The 15,866-nt window shown below is 41.3% G+C and overlaps 1 long non-coding RNA gene across 1 annotated transcript in view; it reads left to right on the forward strand.

Moving 5' to 3' along the window:
• Positions 1–265: 265 nt before the first annotated feature.
• LOC129502901 (uncharacterized) overlaps positions 266–15,866 on the forward strand; it is a 39,265-nt gene continuing 23,664 nt past the window's right edge. The window contains exon 1 of the long non-coding RNA XR_008663070.1: positions 266–423. This is a non-coding gene — a long non-coding RNA (uncharacterized LOC129502901). The remainder of the gene's footprint in view (positions 424–15,866) is intronic.

Genomic DNA, 15,866 nt, shown 5'->3' on the forward strand with positions numbered 1-15,866 from the left:
CTACCTGTGGGAGTAGATTCACGGTGCTGCTCTCATTACAGTGGGGAGGGCTCATCTTGCCCTCTTCTTTCTCCATATGTTCAGCTCAGCTGTAGTGTAAAAGCATCACATTGCTTTTCTCCATGGGAGTAAACTATTATTTTTTTGGACTGAACTGTGTCCCCCACCCAAATGTGACTGTATTTGGAAATAGGGCCTACAAGGAAGTAATCTCAATTAAGTGAGCTCATAAAGGCAAGGCCCTGATCGGATAGGATTTGTGTCATTATAGGAAGAGACATCAGAAAGCCTACTCGTCCCCCTCTCTCTTCCTGCCATGTGAGGACACAGCAAGAGGGCAGCCACCTCCAAGCCAGAAAGAGAGCTCTCATCAGAAACTGAACCAGCTGGCATCTTGATCTTGGACTTCCAGCCTCCAGAACTGTGAGAAATTAATATGTGTTACTTAAGCCATCAGTCTGTGGTAGTTTGTAATAGCAGCCAGAGTAGACTAATATAATCAGTAATTATCATATAAATTGGCCTTTGTTTCTTAAGATGAAATGCTTAGCCAGAGGAAGTAATTGAAGTATTTTTGGGCACCACATTGTCATTTAGGAGATAGTTACTAACACTACTTGTGTCTTTACCTATTTGCTAGGCACGTGCTAATCATTTTCTGTGCACTAGATAAGAAGCTGCAGGTTAGGGGGGTTGTTATGTAACTCGTCCAAGGACACGGAGCTAGTAAGTTGAAGGCCCCAGCAGTTTATTTCAGCTTTGCTAGGCGCAGAAGCCAGGCTGTGCCTGTTTGCTTTGCCTTCTGCAGAGCCTACCTCAGGCTGTGTCCTCACCTCTGCCATTTAATGTTGCACTCTTGCTGTAGAGATTAAAACCACTCAATAAACTGGAGAAGGTTCTTTTGGAGATTCATCAAGATCCATTGTTTATAAGATCCCAATTTTGCAAGGACATAGAACAAAAGAAAATATGTATATGTTGTATTACAAAAGCCTGGAAGAGCGACATCAAATGGTAAAAGGTTTTTGGTTGTTTCTTTCTTTTTTTTTTTTTCCAAACAGTAAGATAATGACTAATTTTTGTTTTTATACTTTTTTGGAGGCTTTTATTTTTTACTCACAGCTTTTATAATCAGGAAAGCCATTTCTAGCAATGTAAAACAAGACACGCTCTCTGCCTACTCCGACACCTGTGTGCTGTGCCACAGTGTAGGGATGCCAGGTGGTTCCTGGTCTGAGAGCCTGAGCACCAAGGTCGGGGGCCTGAGGCAGAGCACAGAAAGAAGTATAAATGTCAGAAGCTGACCCCAAATAATCCCATTACAGAGAAACGGGATTTTCAAGAGTGTCTGGTCATAGAATTAAGAATGCTGACACTGGTTCAGTTCCAAACCTAACTGGGAAAACATGAAAATGGTTACCATCTGGAGCTGTCTGGTGTCAGAAGGCGAGGTGAGGAGGCGGTCTGCGGCCAGGGCACCCACGGCTGGGACTCCAAGGTAGGCATTGCTTTCCTGGTGCCCCTGCCTTCCTCTGTACTGAGAGGCTGGAGAAGGAATGACACCTCTCTGTGACCTTCAAATGACCCAACAACTCAATTGGGGTGGCCATGGTTAAAGTGACATTTCCAGATGACAATGTGTTCCATTTTTCTTTTTTAGATTATTTATTTATTTATTCATGAGAGACACACACAGAGAGAGAGGCAGAGACACAGGCAGAGGGAGAAGCAGGCTCCATGCAGGGAGCCTGACATGGGACTTGATCCTGGGTCTCCAGGATCATGCCCTGGGCTGAAAGCGGCGCTAAACAACCACTAAGCCACCTGGGCTGCCCATGACAATGTGTTCCATAGAAGCCAGACCATATCCTTGTAGATCTGTCATTATCAAATAGTAAAGAATTGGAAAGTAAACTCCCTGCTTGTGTTCTAGAGTGTGTGGCCTAGGTGGGTGGTAACATCCATGGTTATCTTGGCAATAACCACTTCTTGTTCCCCTCTTACATCTTCTCAAGAGCCACTTTCGGCAAAAGAGCACAGGGCAAATATTCTATGCTGAAGATAGGGAGATAATAAGGTTCCTGTCCCCAGCTCTCCCCTCAGTTCAATAAGGAAACGTTAATAGTACAGAGCTAGGATTTCTTTAAGGGGAGATCATGGTGAGCAAAAGCTTCTTAAAAGTGCTAGAATGTTCTGGAGGGGATCCTGCTAATTAGAAAGTAAAAGGCCTATTGTGTTTTCTCTAGGGAGACTTTGGAGGCAGGTGGTGACCTGAACACAGCAGTACTTCTAGAAGGATTTGCAGCTTTTGCAAAGCAGAGCTCTTTTTGGGGTAACTATTTGTGGAGGAGTGTTGTGAAGGAGTGAAGTTATTTTGTAAGGGTCTAATTCTACATGAATTTGTCCACATTTGCCATTAATTTTTATAACTCTTAGAAGGCAGGGATCCTATCCTATTTACCTATTTGCTCCTTCAACAACCATTACTGTGCATCTGTTATGTGAATAGCTCTGCGCTACCACCGAAGATATACATGTATGAATTTATTATATGTATATTCTTCATATATACTATGTATGTATATCATAGGTGCTGCATAGGAATTTGTGCGAACTTATGAGACAGACTGAATCTCAAGTCAGGCAAGGCTTCCCTAAGGAGGAGTCATTTAAACTGAAAGTACAAGGACAATAAGAGGAGCTGACATTTATTGAGTATTTGCTTTGCACCAGACGATGTGTTAAGTGTTTTATATGAGTTATCTCATTTAATCCTTTAAAGTAGGGACATCTATTATGTCCTCTTTATCGATAAGGAAACTGAAGTTTGGAGAATGAAGTACTCAAAATTGCACACCCAGCAGGTGTTAGGATATGGACCTATCTTTTGGGCGAGATATATTTATATTTATATGTAAATATCCATATACTTACGTATAAGTGTGCACTAGTTTCTCTAGCACTCCGACTCTGGAGCTTTGGCTTTTCAATACCCAATTGCTCTTTACTGTGCAGGATGACTCGGAACAGCAAAAGCCTATCTTTCTAGTCAGAGGCACGGGCAGGGGGCTTTGCACGCAGTGACATGTACAATAACTATGTACACGAATGACTCCATTAAAGTTCACATCTTATTCTAAAAAAGAACTTCCAAAAAAAGGGTTGATCTCTTTCACAAATGGTCTTAGTCTGAGCAGATAGTGAGCAGATACAGAAGCGGATACTACGACAAGGACTCCAATAGAGGTGATCCCAGGAAGCACTTGGTGGAGGGGAGTAGGAAAGTGAGACAGGGAAGGGAAGGAGGCCAAGGTGAGGGCTCATTATCAAGCAAGTTCCCACTGTGGGGAACAGAAGTTTAGTTCGGCTGCGGATTTCTGGCAGCTGCAATAGAATACATCTTGGGGTACGATGTTCTCCCCCTGAGAGGTAAGGGAGCTGGGGTGTTTATACACCAACACCCATGGGGCTGTTGCTGGGAGCTCTTCATGGGCAACATGAATTCCCTTGTGGTTTTGGCCTACCACCTAGCAGCAAAGGCCTTCCAGCAGAGAAACACAGGTGCATTTCCCGGAGAGGCTGCAATTTGGGCCAGAGGCACTGAGCTCAGAGGAGCACAGATGGGCAATGGAGAGAGGACTGAGAACATCTTCCTCAGGTGATTGGAAAGAATCATTTTCTAAGATTCCCAATTCCAAGGCTGCATGTGGAGAGAGGAGGGGCCTTATTTCCCAGAAATGCCAACCCCCTAAACTAGACATACTATCCTTGGAGAGTCCTTAGTCTCCCAGTTCAAACCCAGGTTTAATCAAAATCCCCGCAGCAGTGAGTAAGTCAATTATTTCATTTTCTTTTTTCTCCTATTCTGTGTTATCAAATTGTATTGAGATTTGCACAGCACCTCTATTTCAGGTGAAATATAACAGAGAAATGGGTAACCAAGTTGAGTGTTGGGAGGTGAGTTAGAAAAATACAGATAAGGAGAGGAAACCTGTATGTAAGGTCACCTCAGACACTTCCAAATCCTATGATACGGATTTGGCACTGAAAATTAGAAAATAATCTTTCCTTCTTTCTTTTTTTGAGGGGGACGGTGTGGGCAGCTGGAAGGGGTGCATTTTGAAGCCCAGCATCTTCCTGCATGTCTCAAGTCTTCTGGGAAAAGAATCTCTTGTCTCTGTGCACCTTCTTGAAGCATTTACTTTGGCCTTCATAAAATTGGCGGGTCCTCTTTGTGTGGAAAATTGTTACCAAATCCTTCTGAAGGAGGACCTGAAAGTGCTGGAATTGGGGACAGAGGGAAATCAATCTCTTTACTCACACTGGTGGCAGAGGTCTCTCTCTCTCAGGGAAATAGAGCCCCACTGAAATTAATTGTTTGGGGGAAAGAAGGGGAAAATGTTTTCTTTACCAATCCAAGAACCCTCAACATCTATAGAAAGGAGGTCATTTTAGAAGCCTCAAAGGAATTTTTGGAAGAAGAGGTATAACCACATCTCCGTAATCCCTGCTAAGGATAAAATGAAATAAACTCCACATTTTTGGAAGTTGTAACAGAAGTGAGCAGTTTCAGAGGGTGGTTCTCAAGATGGGGCAAGGAATTTCTGGGAGGCTTGAAAGTTTAAGTTGTTTGAACGTCAGTGTTGCCTAATGAAGGTAACAATTCTGAGACGAAAAGCTCTTGTAGGGAAGCGGTGGGGTGGTAAATAGGACCCAGGAGAAAGTGGTGGGGAACCAGACGATTATGGGAGCCCTCTGGAAGAACTGGGGAACAAAAAAACTGGAGATACGCTGTTCTCATCTGGTGAGAAAGGTGATCAGGACTGTCAAGTTCATGTAAATCAGTGTTTAATGATAGTTATAAAGTGTATTCACAGGGGATCTGAGGTACGGTCAGGTCATCAGATCAAGAGGAAGATTGCCATTGAAAAGACAGTTTCTTATAGTTCCCAAGAGGAAGGGGTTTGACACATCAGGGGTGGGGAGGGCAGTGGGGCATTTGGAGAATTACCGGGGTCAGTTGGAAGGCAGAGGGAGAGAGAGAACCACAAGACAAGAGCCTTTGTTTGTGGTTTCTGTGGGATGGAACAAGCACGGCAGGGTAAGCAGGCTTAAGATTGGCCAGATTGAATACTTTCAGTGGACTCAAGGGCATAGGAGATGTCCCTAGTTGTCTGGTCTCTGGCCCTGAGGTGATTAGCTGGACCATGGCCTGGAGTGTGAGAGCCTGATAAAGGGGGTGGTTGAACTATGGGCTCTAGAATGGTTGGTGTGCATTTGAAGAGTGTGCTTATGGGTGAGTCATTCCTATCTAGGAATAGCTAAGCCTGGGGTGGGCAGTCTCTCCAGGGGCGGTAAGGTCTCAGATGTCAAAACATCAGAATACAGAAAACAAAAGACATGGTTAATATAACAAATCAGCTGGGAGGTGGTGAGCACTATTTTTTTCTTTTTCTTTTTAAGCTTTTCAGAAGAAGTTAAAATACTTTACATTTTAAGGCATGGCCCCTAATGGGCCACATAGACCAGCTCTAGTGCATCTACTCATGAAGGGAAGTGGTTATGTTTGTACCAGGCCTCATTTAGAAAGGAATTTGAAATCCTTCTCTGTAGAAGGCCTCATATGCATAAGTACAAAACCTTATTCATTAATAATAAACTTCAATGGAAACTTTTAATCATGTTTTTAAGGGCTGCTGTTTCAAAGCAATCCAGTAGAACCAAAGCCTTCATTATTTGGTAGATGTTTTTATGCAAAGTCTGTTGATACCACACTTTGAAAGAGAATTAATGATGAGCTTGGGTGAGTTGGGTATTCAACAAGATGTCAGGGAGAGTCCGAATTGGAAATATGGAATACAGTGTGGTATTAAATGGGGTTCCTGTTCCAGCTCCACATGCTGCAGCTCTGAACTCTGGTTCCCCTTCTCTTTTTCTCTCTTGGGTTGCCCTGCCAGTAACAAAACGGTCAGAAAATTACACATAACAGTGTATGTCACTATATGGCATTATTGTTATTTGCATTTTCATGTTAATTTTCTTGAATCAGATGCCAGAGCAACTGCAAATGTAACACCAGGGAGTGTATGAAGAATGGGTGGCTGGTGTGCTATAGTGTATAGATTCCTGTGTTTCACCTAAAAAAAAAAAGGCAATAAATACAAAATGTTTTTAAGTAGGGGTAGCCTTAAACTTCAATAGACTTTGGTTCTTTAGTTTGTTAGGACACTTTGGTCTGTGAATCACTGAGTGAAATCTCTCAGGGAGAGCTGAGCTCTTGGAAGTGGGAACACATGCATGTCAAAGCCAGTGTTGGCTCTAGGGCCTAAGGTATCCTGGTGTGGTGTGGCGTCCAGAAAACGTAGCCAACAGTTCACTTGTGTCCAAAAGTCTAGAGCTCGCACTGGAAAAGTCCTCTCAGGTCATCTAGTGCAAAGTAGCCCTCTTCAACTCCAGGCCCCTGGGCTCTGCTACTCCCACCCAAATTAGCCTCTGTCTGAGGGCTGGTGATATGGAGGCTCTCAGTAGACATTCAGTAGACTGTGCCCCATGGGGACAGTTGGACTTTATACTTTACCATACTGGCTCTACACTGGCATCTTTGGACTTGCCACAGGTTCCCACTACTTGTCAACAGTTTTTCTATAAATGCAGAATCAACTCTGGTGTGATGTGGAAAGAGGGACAATGCATGCCATTTGCAGAAGAAAACATTCTTCTTTGTTGTCACTTGTCCAAAGGCAGACATCATGGGGCAAGTAGAGGAAGAACAGTAAGAAGTGCCACTCCACTCTGCTTTGGATTTTTTGCCAGTTCAAGTGACCCAAGTATCCAGAAATACAGGCCCTAATCACCTCCAGGTATTCATCATGTCATGAAGGGAACATGGGGTTGCTAAAATTTTAATTTTGCCATATGAGGATTTAAAAAATTCTGTTTTACCCCCTCCATCATTTCACAATAAAAGGGCATTATAACACCCTAGAATATGAATACACCATCTTAAATTTTCTCATTTATTCACTATTTGGAGAAAATGTTGGAACAGATTGTTAGGCTAGGTAGAAGTAATTGACTCCTATTTATTGAGGGTTTACCAGGTACCATAGACTCTTCTAAGCCATTACATATAGTCTCATGTTTTCCTTTTTAAAAGTTTTTTGGGGGCTCCAAATGGTCTCTTGCAGTGATGGCAAATTATCATTTCTGTCACCTGGGATCTATCGATAAGCCCTATTCAGGGCATTGTGTGATCCTGAGATTAACCAAGGTTCACCTGGAAAGGGCGCTTGACTGAGTCACAGTGCCTGACATGGGAATGTATGGGAGTGGATGGATAGGAAGAATGGGTATTTTCCACCCCACAGCCCTGCAAAAAAGTTTTAAAGGTCCTCAGTGGGCAAGTCAAGTGATTTACAGTCCTTGGGATACCTTTTCAGAATCATCTCTTATCCCCTTTCTTTGCTTCTCTAACTATAATATGCACACGAATCTCCAGGGGATCTTGTTAAAATGCAGATTCTTACTCAGTAGGTCTGAGGTGGGGTCTGAGATTTCATATTTCTTTCAAGCTGCTAGATGTTGCTGGTCCAAGGACCATACTCTGTGTAGCCAGACCACTTAATGTTCATTCCTGAAACATGCCATGTGCTCATATGTATTTTTACTGGTCTATTGATAAGAGTAACCATTCATTATTTACTAGGTGGGAAGCCCTGTGCTAAGTATTTTATATAAATCATCTTATTTAACCTTGACAAAAAACCCTCTTAGATAGGTAATAGTATTATCATCCCATTTTACAGATGAATAAAACCAGACTCAGAGGTTAAATAAGTTCCGTAAGACTTGAACTCTAGCCTGCAGGACCGTAAAGCATATAGTCTAACTCCTTGCTACTCAGTGTGTAGATTAGCAGTATTAGTATCTCCTGAGAGCTTGTTAGAAAAGCAAAGTATCAGGCCCCATGATCCACTGAGAATCTGCATTTTATCAAGATCCCATGTAATTTGTGTGCCCATTAAAGTATAGGAAATACTACTTTTCATATTTTCCCATGCATCTCTTCCAAAATACAAAATCTTGAAACACAATTTTTACCACACCATTTCAATCAGGGATTTTTTAAAAAAATATTTTGCAGGTTTAATCCCAAGAATTTGACCCAAAGGACCTTTTTACTAGGTTGCTGGGGAAATCTTTGGCTCAGTAGAAATAATCAACACAAAATAAAACTGACAATGCCGAAAGATGCAAGTGGTAAAACTTACTATACATGAAAAAACTGTTTAGAGGGTCATATGTTGGTCATACTGGATACTGCAGAAATTGGCTCAGGAAAAAAATTACACTCAGTAGAAATAATCGACATGAAATAAAACTGTCAACAGCTAAAACTGCACATGGCAAGATACAGATTAAAAAAAACTGATAGAAGAATCAAGTCTTCTTAAAAAATAAATTAAAACTCAAAACTGGACCCAGAACCACTGAACTTGTTAGAAATCGTGGCTTCAAAAAGAACACTCACAAAACCAGAGATGATTACTCTGAAATTATTTCTAGACAACTTTACAGCCCTGATTAATGATTCAGTATGAAGTTCCGTGAATGCAGGAATTAATATCTGTTTGATTTACTAGGTATTCCCATCATCTAGAACATTGCCCAGCATAAAAATAGTATCTCAGTTAAAAATGTGTTGCACAAAATCTTCTTTAAAAAATATTTTTCATTTATTCTTTCATGAGAGACAGAGAGGCAGAGACATAGGCAGGGGGAGAAGCAGGCTCCCTACAGGGAGCCCGATGCAGGACTCGATCCAAGGACCCCAGGATCACGACCTGAGCCAAAGGCAGATACTCAACCACTGGGCCCCTTTGGTGCCCCTAAAATCTTAAAATTTATGAGGAATATAATCTGATAAATTCAGGAGGACAAAGATGAAAATGGGAAAAATATTGAAAAAGGTATAAATGTAAAAAAAAAAAGAAAAAGGTATAAATGTGTAGTACAGAATTTGATCAATGAAGGAAAGTGATTTAATGGCATTTGATCCAGAGAATGCTTTGCTTCTGAGAAAGATTTCATGAGAAGATGATTAATCAGTGCTAGCAAAATTTGGATAAGAAATTCATAAACATGAGTCAAAATAGGCTAGAAGAGTGAGATCATACCATCCACCTGTTCAAATGGTGCAGTGAAAAATATGGAGCAGAGCAGCTGCAAAAGGCCATCTGTATTCCTTCCTTCTGGCAGCAAATCTTAATTATCCTTCAATGACTAACTGAAATTAAACATCTTCCATTTGGCCTTTGCTGATCCAAAGTAGGACATTTTGCCCCCATTGTTTTTATCCCTACCATTTTGACCCAAGAATGTGCTGATTATACCAGAGAGCCTATTGAAATTCATCAAAGTTGAAAGAAGACTTTTGGAAACAATGAATGCATTTTCACCATAGAGCAACCTTACCATATCTGAGAATTACTTACACTTTTATTATAGTTTACCCTAGAAATAAATGCAAATTATCATACTGTTATTCAATTCATAATATATATTACTAAAGAAAGTATATAAAATATAAAGTGTTACATGATTACCTGTCTGAAAAGTCACCTCTTGTTGATAGTATTGAAAACTACAAAAGGTCACCAAAAGAAAAGAACTTGTGGAAATATTCAATATAAAATAAAATGTTCCTTGTTGAGCTGTACATGGTAACATTAAAATTGATGGAAGAATAAAGCATCTTTCAAAATTTAGATCTGAGTAATTAAACACAGGAAATTAGACTTAATGAAAATAATCACAGGATAAAATTTACAGTGGGATTCAGTACATATGTTTTTAAATATGCTCCATAAAGACATAAACTAAATATGAAAGAGTTATATCCTAAAATGTTCATAAAAAGTTGTTTACAATAGAGAAAAATTAACAAATACTGATAAATATGCAGTATTAGGGGGCTATTAAGTAAACTGTGTCACCTTCTCTTGATGGTCAATGGCTGTTTCCCAGAGCAGCATCTCTGCATTAATATCTGGTAATTTTTATTTGTATGGAAATAGAAATATTTCCTCTATTCTCCTTAATACTTTTGCAAGCTGGCAACTTTGTGAGGGGTTGTGTGATGTCACTAAGAGTGAGGGCTTTGGTAACACAGAGGCTCCTGCTATTGCTGTTCACCTCGTGGATACCAGACACCAAAGTGATTCTCTAAGGCTTGAGGTGGGGCAGTAATGAAGGATCAAAATGGGATCAAAAGGATCAAAATGGAATCTAGTATCCTAGGATCTAGAGGTTGATGACAGAGGAGCAAGACTAAACAATATAAAATACACTCTACAACCTCAAGTGAAAACCTAACATCCTGTCTTTCTTGATCCAGTCATTCAACAAATATTTATGGAGCAGCTACTTTGCACTAAGCATTGTTCCAGTTGTTCCAGACAATGTGCCAGATTTAGAATACCAAATCTAGAGATGTTCTAGGTGAACAGAGGGACAAAAATGCCTGCCCTCATGGAGCCTACGTTGTGGTAATGAGACTGTCATAAAACAAATGAGGTAATTATACAGTATGTTAGTGTGGAGATATGATATGGGGGGAGAAAGGAGAATGGGGCATAGGAGGTGCTGAGAAATGGGGCTGTCATTTAAATAGGGTGGTAAGAGGGGGATCTGATAAGGAGATGGCATTTGAGCAGACTTGAGGGAGCTTGACCAGCCATGCAGGTATCTGGGAGAAGACACCTAGGCATAGGAAAGAACTTCCCTCTGGTATTCTCTAGCTTTAGACTTCATCTCTGGCTCAGTCTGTGATGTTAATAACCCAAACCTTGCAAATAGACTCTAGGCTAATGAGTTTTTGGAATTTTGGAGAAGGAACCCTTAAAGTACAGAAATATCTTAACCCTTGCTAGAAGTTAATTCAAATCTGTGGCTTTTCAACTGGGCTAACAGCTTTTAGGCCCCACACACCCCATCTCTGCCATTAGAGTTTATGTTAGTGTCCCAAAAAGTGTTTTTTTTTAAGATTTTATTTATTTATTCATGAGAGACACACACAGAGAGAGAGAGGCAGGGACAGACACTGGCAGAGGGACAGAGGCAGAGGCAGGGACAGACACAGGCAGAGGGAGAAGCAGGCTCCATGCAGGGAGCCCAACATGGGACTCAATCCCTGGTCTTCAGGATCAAGCCCTGGGCTGAAGGCGGTGCTAAACCGCTGAGCCACCTGGGCTGCCCCCAAAATGTGTTCTTTAAACTGAATTGATAGTTGTTCAGTGAAAAAGGGTCTCATTCTTAAACAAATTTGGGAAACACAGTGTGCTCTCTTCTCAATTTGAAAAGCCCTGCAATAGAGACACCTGTTGGCTTTGGTTTAACCCCGTGCTTCCCTAACTTATTCTCATGCCATGACTATTAATATCCCATGGAACAGATGCTCAGCAGAGCACCCTGGCCCACACAATAATGTTCCAGCTGGTTGCAGACTGTCTGGTAATTGTTCTTTCTCTTCTCCAAATGTTGGTGTTGTTGGATTGCAGGGCAGGACTAGGTGATAAAATTCTCTTGCATAACCACTTGGTCCTGGACACAGAGGACAAACAACAAAAAATCTTTCTGGATGAGATTGACTTGCTGGCTATCTATTGCTCTAGAAGGAGTCATCAATGGTTGGAAATGTGGACCTATGAAAGAGGTCAGTCAGGGTCTTCTTGAAGATGAAGTCTTAAAGTGTTCAAATGAAACAACATGTCACAATGCACTAAATAGAGAAGGAGAGAGAATCTAGCTATCTTTATTGAATCAGATATTAAATTTGCAAATATGAAAAAAAATAAATTTGCAAATATGTAAAACAATGCCACTTACTGTCTTTTTTTGGTTTTAGAAAATATCGTTGTTTTCATAAAAATATATTACTTATGCTAACTTGTAACTTTTATTATTTTAAAATTAGGTAACTAAGAATTAAACATTTTCTCAGTGTCAGTTTCTAATATGATAAATATTGCTGGCTACAGCCTATATAAACTATAGCTCTTTGGGGTCCTCACTGAGTGTTAAGAATCTAAAGAAGTCCTAGAACTTGGGACACCTGGGTGGCTCAGTGGTTGAGCTTCTGCCTTCGTCTCAGGGCGTGATCCTGGAGTCCTGGGATCGAGTCCCACACTGGGCTCCCTGCATGGAGCCTGCTTCTCCCTCTGCCTGTGTCTCTGCCTCTGTGTGTGTGTGTGTGTGTGTGTGTGTGTGTGTGTGTGTGTGTCTCATGAATAAAAAGAAGTCCTGGAACCAAAAATCTTGAGAATTGCTAAAATAGGCAAGCCTTTTTTAGTTTCCAAAAAGAACAATGATTTAAGACTTGTGAGTGCAATGCACTGAAGGCAACTCAGAAGACCCTCTCTACTCTGGGCCCATCCCAAAACAGGGAAAAAAATTATTTTGATTTTTGTCAATAAAAGTCTTTTTAGTAAGCCCCAATTATCCCTATCATGTACTTATCCTTTCCCACATGAGAATTCTGCTTTTTTTCTGTTGTCAAAATAGGGTTTTTGAATTGTCATGAGCTTACTGTCCAATCCCACCTGAATTTAGTTTTCTATCTTTGGCAAAGTCTTCTGCATCCCTATGATGTTGTTCTTACCTTAAAGCTGCACAAATATTCATTGAGTGCCTCCTATGTACGAAGCACTTTTCTAGTGAGTAGGGAGACAGTAATAATGAAGGAGATGCTCCCCTGTTCTTGGGGATTTGATAGCCGGTGAGAGATTGGGTAATATTTAATTGAACACTTATTCCATATCAGATTCTGTGCATTTTGCATCTCCATTTCATGGTCATGACAATTCTCTTAGTTTAGTTACTTCTTCCCCCATGTTACATGAAAGAAAATAAGCTCAGAGAAGTTAAGAAATTTGCCCAGTCCCAGTAGTAGACACTCTTGGTACCCCCACCCAATCTTCTCCAGTCATTTCCCCTGGTGCTGAGCATCCATCCTTCTGTTTGATGTGTCTTGCTGCTAAGGGCTTATAGCTGCAAAGTTCTTCAGAGGATTGCCCTTGGGCTACCATAGCCACCTGACCTGTGCCCAAGTGCCTCCTAGCTTGTGACCAATGCTCAAGTACAAAAGCCTAGCTTCCTTTGCTCCTAGACAAACTCTGGGTGTAATTTACCCCCTTCAGACCTTTGCAGAGATCAGACTGAGGCTGGTCTTTAAGCAAAATTAGATAGACCTTTGCTTAGCTGCTTCTTTTTCCTTAGTCTGCTTATCAAGCCTTTGCCATTTTTTCCCGGGAGTTCTTTATTGATAATAAATCACTTGAATTTGGGTCTAATTCTGGAAGGATCTGCCTGAAGACAATTACTCACTTACATAGCAGAAGGTTCACACCTACTTGGGATTTGAACCCAAGTCCATCTAAATTGAGTACGCATGCTTTCAACCAGGAGGCATGACTATGTGTTTTTGGTTTTTTGGTGTGGGCAGGTGGTGAGTTGGCCCCTCTAGGTGCCAATTCTATATAACTACATTTCTTATTTTGCCACACACACGTTCTTTTTACCTTGAGGATATGTGCTCTTCACCTTCTTGGAAAGAATTCTGCCCAGAGGAGAAAGTAACATTCAGCTAGGTGTCATGCTTATTTAAAACAAGTCAACTGAAAACAGGTACATAAAAGACCATGCTAGCTTCTTCCCTCCCCTACCAAGGTGAACGTAAAGGAAATATTGATAAACTCTCATTTCCTCCCACTCGTGATGGCAATATATAAAACAAATTGAAAAATAGTAGGTTGTCAATAACATACCATGGGCTCCTTCTGTAGGGTAAGCATTGTAGCTAAAATGTCACAGGCTGTCACAACCTCAAGAAAGGAGAAGCAGCAGCCTGTTGTGTGTGTGGCAGTCACACCACCACTGTGTTTAGCTCTGTCTTTTGGGTTCAGTGCATGAGCTGTGACTCCCCAGTGCCCTAGCCACCCCTTGACCCCTTGATTTGGTTCCCCTAAACTGGAGTCAGAGTGATTATAATTACGCATCCATTGCCTTTATAGGAAACACTTCTGTTCTTGACTATTGGTTGCCCATTTCTATTGTGGGGTCCTTGAGTTTGGTGTTAAAATTCACAAGAAGCATGGGGATATATATCCTTACAGCAGCCTTAGCATCAAAGACATTTCTCTGAAAAGGGCCCTTCTCCATTACTACAGAACTGTTTATTTTTTCAATTAATGAAGGATAAGGTGGTCCACTGGGAAATTTTGGCTTGGAGTCACAGAATTTAAATATGTATGCTCAGTGGGAGGCTAGAAAGACCTTAGATTAATCCAGTTCTTGCAACATCTGGGGTTGGGTTTGTGGTGGGGGTGGCTAGTTTAAATGCTGACTTTGGAAGGAGCCATTCTGTCCAGGTTTGGAGCCATGGGCTCAGGCCACAACCTCAGGCTCGGAATATTTCATTGACCTATACTCAGTTGAAAAGTTGACAGTACATCATTTGACATGCCTTGGTATCTACTCCCATACCTCTGCTTTATCCGTTCCTCCTCAACAAAAAAGCACCTTGTATCTAACTTAATACTTTGCATACAGACATTAAGATTAAAGTCTGTTTTTTGATTTAAGAAAAAATGAGTCCCGGACACCTGGGTGGCTCAGCAGTTTAGTGCCTACCTTTGGCTCAGGGCGTGATCCTGGAGTCCCAGGATCAAGTCCCACGTTGGGCTCCCTGCATGGAGTCTGCTTCTCCCTCTGCTTATGTCTCTGCCTCTCTCTCTCTCTCTGTGTGTGTGTGTGTGTGTCTCTCATGAATAAATGGATGAAATTTAAAAAGAAGGAAAGAAAGAAAGAAAGAAAGAAAGAAAGAAAGAAAGAAAGAAAGAAAGAAAGAAAGAAAGAAAGAGTCCCAAGTGAGCCTTAGAAGGGTCAGGGATCCCCTCAGTGATCCATATCATGCTCCTTTCAGATTAGAATGAATGTAGTTCTTTTTCTTCCTTCTCTCTGATAGCTGGTCTGTTGAGTTTTATTTATTTATTTATTCTATATATTTTTATTTGAGAGAGAGAGCACAAGCAGGGGAGTGGGAGAGGGAGAAGAAGCAGCAGGCTCCCCAGTGAGCAGAGACAGGGGGCTCAATCCCAGAATCCTGAGATCATGACCTGAGCTGGAGGCAGCTACTTAATTGAGGGAGCCATCCAAGTCCCCCGATCTACTGAATTTTAAAGCAAGTATATATGGGGCAGCCCCAGTGGCTCAGCGGTTTAACGCCACTTTCAGCCCGGGGTGTGATCCTGGAGACCGGGGATCGAGTCCCACATCAGGGTCCCTGCATGGAGCCTGCTTCTCCCTCTGCCTGTGTCTCTGCCTCTCTCTCTCTCTCCCTCTCTCTCTCTCTCTCTCTCTCTGTCGTGAATAAATAAATAAAATCCTTAAAAAAAATAAAAAGCAAGTATATATGTAGAAATTTGATAAATTGTGTAGCTCTGCTCTGGGAAATTTTCTTTTTTTTTTCTTTTTTTTGTGGGGGGAAATTTTCTATGTCAAGAATTGGCACAAAAAATGTGGGAGAGTTTATCAGGAACTACTAAGATCACTAATGAAGGCAGAGTGAGCAACCACATTCTGAACACATTTCATTTCCTTCTTTATCCTATGACCTCCCTCCTCTAGTCTGGAAATAGATGCTTCAAACTCACCTAGAGTAGAGATGACCCATGATCAATCTGATCATGGGAGAGACTAGGCTTTGCCATGACCTTCAGCAGAAGAGTTCCAATGAGATTTTAAAAACTTACCTTACATGAAACTGAAAATATTTCTATCATTTAGTCATTTATGGATTTGCGTATGTA

This window comes from Nyctereutes procyonoides, unplaced genomic scaffold (assembly GCF_905146905.1).
Source record: "Nyctereutes procyonoides isolate TBG_1078 unplaced genomic scaffold, NYPRO_anot_genome, whole genome shotgun sequence".
NCBI lineage: Eukaryota > Metazoa > Chordata > Mammalia > Carnivora > Canidae > Nyctereutes > Nyctereutes procyonoides.